This window comes from Hyla sarda, chromosome 1, assembly GCF_029499605.1.
Source record: "Hyla sarda isolate aHylSar1 chromosome 1, aHylSar1.hap1, whole genome shotgun sequence".
Classification (NCBI taxonomy): Eukaryota; Metazoa; Chordata; class Amphibia; order Anura; family Hylidae; genus Hyla; species Hyla sarda.
The window spans coordinates 132928145-132938120 of NC_079189.1; positions in this window are offsets into that span (position 1 = coordinate 132928145).

Here is a 9976-nt window from a genome sequence, read left to right on the forward strand (position 1 = left end):
CCTCATGTGTAGCAATCCTTTCAAACTCTGCAAAGCTTGCTTCCTCTTGCGCTGCAGCAGTCTGCAACAAAGCACTTATCAGGACATCCATCTTGCAACACTTCAAACCTTGCAAACACAGTACAGTCCTCTGCCGAAATGTCAGCCACTTGCCAACAAAATTTTCCGTTGCCCCTAGCAACGCCTTTATACACAGTCTCAAAACGTAATCTGCACTCTGCAGGTGGCCCGTCCACCTGTCTCCTTACTTGAGAAAGAGCGCCCACTCGCTTGATGCGATCTGTTGCCCTTAGCAACAACTTCACCACAGGCTCAGTCCTGCTCTTGGCAACAACTTCACTGCAACTCGACCACTGGTTGCTCCTAGCAACGTGTTTGCCCGCATCCTCCACCAAAATGTGACGATCCGTCTTGGGGATTAGCTCTGGGATCGTCCTTGACCACGCCACAGGATGCGTTTCTTCTCAATAAACCAGCAAACAAACGCTTATAATGCAAATCTGGCACCTTGCCAGTTTTATTAGACAGGTTGCAGGGTAAGAAATAAACAAAAAGCAGGAACAAAACAAAATCCTAGACCGTCTGGTCACTGACTAAACAGACCAGCTTGTCCTGACTAACAACCGCTGAGCTTCCCTCAGCCGGTTAAACATATGTCCCCCTGCAACCTTCTACTCACAATGTCACTCTCTTTGAGCCACTCAGCTCGGGCTGTGTACTCCTCAGCAGCCTCTGTCTCTTCCCTACAGCCCACATGCTGTCTCCTAGGAAGAGCCCCAACTATTCTGTCTCTTTTCCTTTTGAAACACACACTTTCCCTTCCTGATACCTCATTAATCAGGCCACAGGTGGAGCATTCTGCAGAGATGGCAAGGGAAATACACCATTTCCTTGCCACACTGCCACACTCACATATATTAATGTGCCACAAACAGGAAGTTAATATCACCAACCATTCCCATTTTATTAAGGTGTATCCATATAAATGGTCCACCATGTAGTTTAGTTTTAGAACTAGTGGCCAGAATGAAAACTGCAATATTTCAGGATGATTAGAAAATATAGATAAGATGGAAAATGTAAAAAAAAAAAAAAAAAAAAAAAAAAACACCAACAAATATGGTAAATATGAAAACCTGATTTAAACTAATTCCTGATGACACATTCCTTTAAAGCCAATAAGCTGACCTTCAAAAAGAAATATATGACATATCTGAAAAAAGTGTCCCTAAAAGTGTATGCTAATCTTTTGAGGGAATAAGTTAACAAATAAGCTCACTATGAATAAACTAGAGAAAATAAAAAGAAGTCCAAGGGTATGTTCACACGGGTATGTTCTTTAATGGGGTACTCCGGTGGAAAAAATAAATGTTTTAATCAACTGGTGCCAGAAAGTTAAACAGATTTGTAAATGACTTCTATTGAAACAAATCACCCTTCCTGTACTTTTTAGCAGCTGTATGCTACAGAGGAAATTCTTTTATTTTTTAATTTCTTTTTTGTCTTGTCTTGTTTTTGTCCTATGCTGCTCTGGACAGTTCCTGACAAGGACAGAGGTGTCAGCAGAGAGCACTGTGGACAAGACAAAAAATAAATTAAAAAAGAAAATAATTTCCTCTGTAGCATACAGTTGCTTAAAAGTACTGGAACGGTAAAGATTTTTTAATAGAAGTTATTTACAAATCTACAACTCAAATAGAGAAACATAGCCGCACATCCACCATTTGAATTTTGATCTACTTGCTTCTCAGCATAATTTAAAAACTGACAGGTTGTTAGTATACATATTGATCAAAAAATTCAAGTCCACTCTCCACGTCAAGACCACCTAGTCAGAGTAGGTAAGGCGACGACCACTGCCTCCAAGACACCATGCCCACAGAGGGAACGACCCAGTGGCCAGGCAGCCCCACTGCTGCCCGACCAAGCCCCTGGCCTTGGGCTGCACCTCCCCACAGATAAAGCATCTTAGAAACAATGGCCACTACAGAGAACGGCACCAGTGTGAACACCTACCATGTGCTCCCTACCAGAGGGCTGGGAGAATGTGATGAGGAAACCCTTATGCAGTCTCCTGCTAATTAAACGCCTGGGCCGAATGGGTGGAGTGGAGTGCTGGCCATGGAAGAAGGGAGAGACTACAAATGTACAACACAAATAGAGAAACATAGCTGCACAGCCACCATTTGTATTTTGATCAACTTGCTTCTCAGCATAATTTAAAAACTACCAGGTTGTTAGTATACATTTTAATCAAAAAGTACAAGCCAACTCTCCACGTCAAGGTCATCTAGTCAGAGTGTGTCCCTAACCTAATACTGGCGTAGCGCTAGGCAGCAACCACTGCCTCCAAGACACCATGCTCACAGGGGGAATGATCCAGTGGCCAAGCAGCCCCACTGCTGCCTGACCAAGCCCCTGGCCTTGGGCCACACCACCCCAAAGATAAAGCATCACAGAAAAAATGGCCACCACAGTGAACCACACCAGTGTGAACACCTACCATGTGCTCCCTACCAGAGGGCTGTGAGAATGTTAGGAGGAAACCATTATGCAGTCTCCTGCTAGTTAAGAACACCTGGGCGGAATGGGTGGAGTGGAGTGTTGGCCATGGAAGAAGGGAGAGACTACAAATGTACAGCACAATTAGAGAAACATAGCCACACATCCACCATTTATTAGCAGGAGACTGCATAAGTGTTTCCTCCTAGCATTCTCCCAGCCCTCTTGCAGGGAGCACTTGGTAGGTATTCACATTGGTGTGGTTGCACTGCGGCGGTCATTGTTACTGTGATGCTTTGTCTGTGGGGTGGTGTGGCCTGGAGCCAGGGGCATGGTTGGGCAGCAGTGGGGCTGCCTGGCCACTGGGTCACTCCCCCTGTGGGCATGGTGTTGTGGTGGTTGTAGCCGCCGACCGGCGCTACGCCAATGTTGGGTTAGGGACTCACTCTAAACAGGTGGCCTTGAGGTGGCGAGTGGGCTTGTACTTTTTGATCAAAATGTATACTAACAACCTGTTAGTGTTTAAATTTATGCTGAGAAGCAAGTAGATCATAATACAAATTGTGGATGTGCAGCTATGTTTCTTTTTCTCTTTGTGTTTTATCAATTACAAATCTGTTTAACTTTCTGGCACCAGTTTATAAAAAAAATAATAATAATTCTACCGGAGTACCCCTTTAAATCTGCCTGCAAAAACTGCTTCAAAAACTACCTTTGATTTTAGCACTTACAATGAAATAAACAGGAAAAAAAGGTACAAAAAACACCTGAAGTACCATGAAAACAACATCAATTAGCTTCTAAGTGGGACTGATCTGATTTTTTTTTTTTATTCTTTTTTCATTTTTGATTTTCAGCACAGTTTTTTTTTAAACCACATGCTTATTTGAGCCTTCCAATTTGAAGTCAATGGAAGCTGTCCACATCCCTTTGTTTCTGACCTACAATGCAAAGAGAATCTTAAACAGTTTAAAGGGGTATTCCAGACAAAAACGTTTTTTGATATATCAACTGGCTCCGGAAAGTTAAACAGATTTGTAAAATACTTCTATTAAAAAATCGTAATCCTTCCAATAGTTATTAGCTTCTGAAGTTTTCTGTCTAACTGCTCAATGATGATGTCACGTCGCGGGAGCTGTGCATGATGGGAGAAGATCCCTTGCATGATGGGAGAATATCCACATAGGAGCTGGACAGCTCCCTGGACGTGAGTCATCAGAAAGCAGTTAGACAGAAAACAGCAACTCAACTTCAGAAGCTAATAACTATTGGAAGGATTAAGATTTTTTAATAGAAGCAATTTACAAATCTGTTTAACTTTCCGGAGCCAGTTGATATATATAAAAAAAAGTCTTTGCCTGGAATACCCCTTTAAGATTCATTTTAAAAATCAATCTTCAGTGTTTTTAGGGAAAAATCATTGAAATCAGAAGCCAGATGCAATTTTTTCATCTTTTTTAATGCTATGTTTTAAGGTAGTTTATTTAATGAATAATAGTTACACCATAGCACTGCCAAATATGTGTGCTTGGTGAAACATGATTATGTGATAGCAAACAAATGTCTGAAAGTGGAGCATGGGTTGTTGGAGAGGCAGGCTTTTTTTTTATTTTTTACTTTTTAATGTTATTAATTTATTTCTTATTTTATTAACTTATGCTTTACATTTTAGTTTATTGATTTGTTCTTTAATTATATTTTCACAATTGTTTTCTTTGCTTTGGGGGCATGTGCTAGCAAGAAACACATAGAAAATTAGTTCCCATCTAACATGTGCTTCCCAGAGCAAACATAAATAAATAAAATGAATCCCTACTGTCCTGTATTCAAAACACGATTATATCAATCTAATGGTAAAAGTCCATTGGATCACTGTTATTAATGATCTGTAGAGACAGGCCTGAAGTTGGTGTCTTCTTTGTATACTTCCAAGCCTACTCTGCTAAAGGAAGTTCTGTAATGTGATTAAAGAGGTTGTCAAGAGGGGAAAAAACTGTTTTTAAATCAAGTTATGCCAGAAAGCTATGTAGATTTGCAAATTTTTTCTATTGTTTGTATTAAGAAATATTAAGCCTTCCAGTACTTATCTGCTGCTGTATGCTCCAGAGGACCACAGAGCTCTCTGCTGACACCTCTGACAGTGTCAGAAACTGTCAAGAACACAAGTATATCCCCATAGAAAACCTCATCTGAGGTGGCAGCAGAGAGCACTGTGGTCAGTCTGGAAAGAACTACATAACTTCCTCTGGAGCATACAGCATCTGGTATTGGAAGGCTGAAGATTTTTTTTTTATTGACATCACAGCCTTCTTTCCCAACCAGCAAAATGCTGCAGACAGAAGGAACATATTGTAGAATGTTCATGAGGAGGTTGAACTTAACTTTTTCTGTGCAGAAGACAATGAAAATAAAACTTGGAGAAAATTATGTAAATGTAAAAGATGAAGAAGGTATGCATATATGTATGTTCAACTGTCATTTTTGCTAAATGTTGTTACTGAGTTACTGTTGATAGTAAAAAAAAGTTTCTGCAAAAATAAATAAATAAATAAAAAATACAAACAGCAATGTGAAACTGCGGCAAGAATGCAATACGCAACCAAACCATTAGCAACTGTACACTAAGAAATCAATACAATCCATATCTAGGAGGGAACCTAAAATGATGCTCGGTAAATACAGTATACAGCAGCATGAAAAATCGTTGGATAACCCTTTCACATTAATTTGCTTCAGTAAACACTCTTTATTTACCTGGTGCCTTGGCTAAGAGAAATCTACCTAAATACAGTGTGCAGGCATCTGGAGTCACAGTACTTTTACTAGAAGCAAAGATTTTTAAAGCTCATTGTAAATCATATTTTAGTAGTTGATAGAGAAAACTATTTTACTTTACAGTTAACAGTTTGGCCAAATAGATCACATAATTGAATCGTAATGGCTTGAAATTGTGCAGCAAGTGAAAAGAAGATCTGACAGATAAATAAAATTGTTTGCTTTAATTTAATTTTCCAAATATGTAATATGGACTTTACATGCAATATGGGTATATCCTGTCAGCATGAAATGAAAACAGTTCTTGAACATAATTCTCTATTTTCAGTATTGCTTTTGTGATTATGTTCAATCAAGCTTTATCAAAACTGGTTTACAGTACATTGGAGAAAACTTCTAACAAACAAACAGAAGCCAAATCAAATAAAAACACAGCTTCAATAATGGAAATTGAGTTGCTCATGAGCAAATTCATTCTCATATTGGCTTCACAGTTGTTTTGTTCTTCCTATAATTTATGCTTTATGTTCTGTGATATTTTTGTATCATGAACAATATTTGAGCTACATAAAAAAGTACATTAAGCATTTTATTGAATGACTATAATAAATTCATAATACTGCTACCAGCACTAGGCACTCTTTCAAAATATGGTACAAAAGACATTTTCACATCATTTGAATCCTTTTTTATAGTTTGGAAAATGAATGACTACCATAGTACCATTTTATATGTTAAATGTTTTGCTTTACACAGAGGAGAAACACATTTTGTTCTAAATGTTCTAGGAATATATAATTGTTTTTAAGACAGCATAGTCTCTTTCAACTACACAGTTCAAAAAGCCAAAAATATATAGTATTTCAGACCATAATATCAATATATGCTGTGTCTCTTAACCTGTTAATGATGAAGGGCGTACAGGTACGCCCTTGCATCCTGGTGCTTAACCCCTTAAGGACCAAGCATTTTTCTGTTTTTACACTTTTGTTTTTTCCTCAATACCTTTTAAAAATCATAACCCTTTCAATTTTGCACCTAAAAATCCATATGAGGGCTTATTTTTTAGCCACCAATTCTACTTTGGAATGACATCAGTCATTTTACACAAACATTTATGGCGAAACGGAAAAAAAAATCATTGTGCAACAAAATTGAAGAAAAACACCATTTTGTAAATTTTGGGGGCTTCTGTTTCTAGGCAGTAAATTTTTCGGTAAAAATGACACTTTATCTTTATTCTGTAGGTCCATACGATTAAAATTATACCGTACTTATATAGGTTTGATTTCGTCGTACTTCTGGAAAAAATCATAACTACATGCAGGAAAATTTATACATTTAAAATTGTCCTTTTCTGACCCCTATAACTTTTTTTTTCCACGTACAGGGTGGTTTGAGGGCTAATTTTTGCGCCGTGATCTGAAGTTTTAATCGGTACCATTTTTATTTTGATTGGACTTCTTGATCGCTTTTTATTCCTTTTTTTATGGTATGAAAAGTGACCAAAAATACGCTATTTTGGACTTTGGAATTTTTTTGCGTGTACGCCATTGACCGTGCGGTTTAATTAATGATATGTTTTTATAGTTCAGACATTTACGCACGTGGCGATACCACATATGTTTATTTTTATTATGGTTACATATTTTTAATATGGAATTTGGGAAAAGGGGGGTGATTTAAACTTTTAATAAGGAAGGGGTTAATGTGTGTGTATTTAAACTTTTTTTTACACTTTTAGTCCCCTTAGGGGACTTTTAGGAGGAATTATTAGATTCCTCATACAGATCATTGTGGTTTCATAAAACCACAATGATCTGCGTGCTCTGCGCTCGATTGATAAACCTGGTCCTGCCAGGCTTTATCATTCAGAGCACCGGAGCCGCCGCAGCAGGAGAGGTAAGCCCTCAGGCTACCTCAGTAGTGGATCGCTCCCCCGCAATCGTGCTGCGGGGGGGGCGATACACCCCACTGGACCACCAGGGACTTAATACAGGCACCTTTAGACGCCGCTGTCAACTTTGACAGCGGCAATCTAAAGGGTTAATAGCCGGCCGCGGCGACTGCCGCATGTCGGCTATTAACGCTGGCCCCCAGCTACAGGAATCAGCTGGGGGCTGGCCGGTATGACGTGGGCTCGAGTCGGGAGCCCGCGTCATACCCCGGTAACGGCCATTGGATGAGTATAGACGTCCATGGTCGTTATCGGGTAAGGACCAAAGACATACCTGTACACCCTGAGTCCTGAAGTGGCTTTGAAGCGAGTCCAGGAGCTGTGCTTCAGAACAGTGAGTGTCGGCTCTATCAGCTGCCGGTCATTAAGCCTTTAGACACCGAGATCAATGGCGATCACAGCTTTTAAAGTAAAGCTAAATATCTCCGGCAGCTCAGAGGGGCTCATGGAAAACCCGCAACATGATCGCATAGCATTATACAGTAAATGCAATTTAATGATTGCATATCAAAGTCCCCTATGGGGACTTACAAAGTGTAAAAAAAAATAATAAAAAAAGTTTCTGAAATTATATAAAATCCTCATACCCAAATTAAAAAATTACACTTTTTTCCCATTTTACACACACACACAAAAAAAAGGAAAAACAGCATAAACATAAAAAAAATATCAAACACCAAAAATACTGATTTTTATTCACATCATATATCAGGGAAAAAAATCATAAAAAAGCAATCAAAAAGTAACATAAAAGCATAAAATGAGCCCTCATACATCCCTGTAACGGAAAAATAAAAAAGTTATAGGGGTCAGAAAAGGACAATTATATCAATTATATAAATTGGGTATTGTTTTAATCACATTGACCTACAGAATAAAGATAATGTGTAATTTTTACCATAAAAGTGCACTGTGTAAAAAACAAACCCCCCAAAAGATGCAAATTGCAGTTTTCTTATATCTGTAAATGTCATGATACATCTTATGGTAAAATTAAAGAGGCAATTACAAAGTATGATTGGTCTTGCAAATAACAAGCCCTTATATGGGTCTAGAGGTGAAAAATTTTACAGTTTTAAAATTTTAGAAGGAGAGAAGCAAAAAGGATTTTAAAAGGAGAGGAGAATGAACATAAATGCAAAAATGAAAATTGGCCTGGTCCTTAAAGGGTATCTCCCACCATCCTATTTTTTTTTCTGTCCCTGCCTATTGCCAATCTATCCCTAACCCCCTCCCTGCTTTTAATTTTTATTTTTACTATATTAAAAATAACTTTTTTTCTGCCTGGTAGTGTGCTCATTACCAGGCAGACTTCCCCGGCAGGCACCACGTCACTGATGCCTGCTGGGTCCCCCACCCAGCAGACTTCCGGCCTTAGTTTATCTACACAGGGTGCCTCCAGCTGTTTCACCACTACAACTCCCAGCTTGCCCTGACATCTATTGGCTGTCAGGGCATGTTAGTGCCATGTGGCGCTACAGCGCTAGCCCGTTCCCTCAGTCAAACCCCCTACCCGCCATACCCCGTTCCCTCCATCACTAACCCCCCGCCCGCATACCCCATTCCCTCCGTTATACTTACCGGCACTGGGCGTGCAGGGACAGCGGCGGCAGCGATGTGCGGGAGGAGTGGCCTCCCGGCCAGTGGCCGAGGAGCCAATGCGCTCGCTCCCGCCTGTCTGATTGACAAGCAGGGAGCGAGAGCAGCCTAAATGAAAAAGGACTGATTGCCAGGCCAAAATCAGTCCTTTTTCAGGTGTGACGTCACGCCAGGCTGCAGCCGGCCACTAGGAGGGAGACCCCTAGTGGCCGGTTTTCAAATGTAATTTACACCCTTATAATAAAAAAAAATAAAAAATGATGAAACTATATTAGAGATATGTTGTAGCACATATGTAATACAACATATCAAAAAAAAAAAGTTGGTGACAGTGCCCATTTAAGGTCAAAATGGGCTTTGTCCTTAAGGGGTTTAACAAGAAACCACAGGTGGCACTGATTGCTATTAATCCATTTACTGGCTGCTACACATTTTTAAGATGGTCATAAGTGGGCCATATTCCTGCCCATATATATGCCCTTTTATGGCAGGCAGGAATATGACGACACATGTCTCACATGACAGGAGCTTGGCTATAATATGACAGCCTGACTCCTACTCTAATTACCACTCTTCATTCATATATTCCTCCTATATGCCGAGGTGAATTTGTGACTGCAGCTTGTCGGAGTTTTGGGGCATTTTTCCCCTCAAAAAATTAACCCACAACCCTGACTTCACACATTCGTGACACTACGGTCCTGACATTCTCTTCCTAACAATCAGGTTTTTAGGGCCCATCAGATCCTCTCATTTTTTTCAATACCAGTCCTCTGGGACCCCTACAATTTCTACTACCTTTTTTGAGGCTTTCCTTCTTTATACTTCTTAATGTCTGGGATTGCTCTTTTTGTTGTATGCCCATATAAATGTACCCCCTGAGGATCAGAAACTTAAATTTATGTTAGACTGGGAGAATGATACCCAGTCTTTTCTATCCTTGTCTCATAGAGGGAGGGGTGTGCAGTGATGGGGAGGGGGAGTTGTCAGCTGTCACTTATGGAAACGGCTCTCAAGGTGTTACATAGAATATACTTTGTCCCCTCTAGACTCCATGAAATATACCCTGCGGTCTCACCTTTATGTTTCCGTGGTTGAAGTCAGAGGGGTACAATGTATCATGTTTGGTGGAGCCGTCCAATG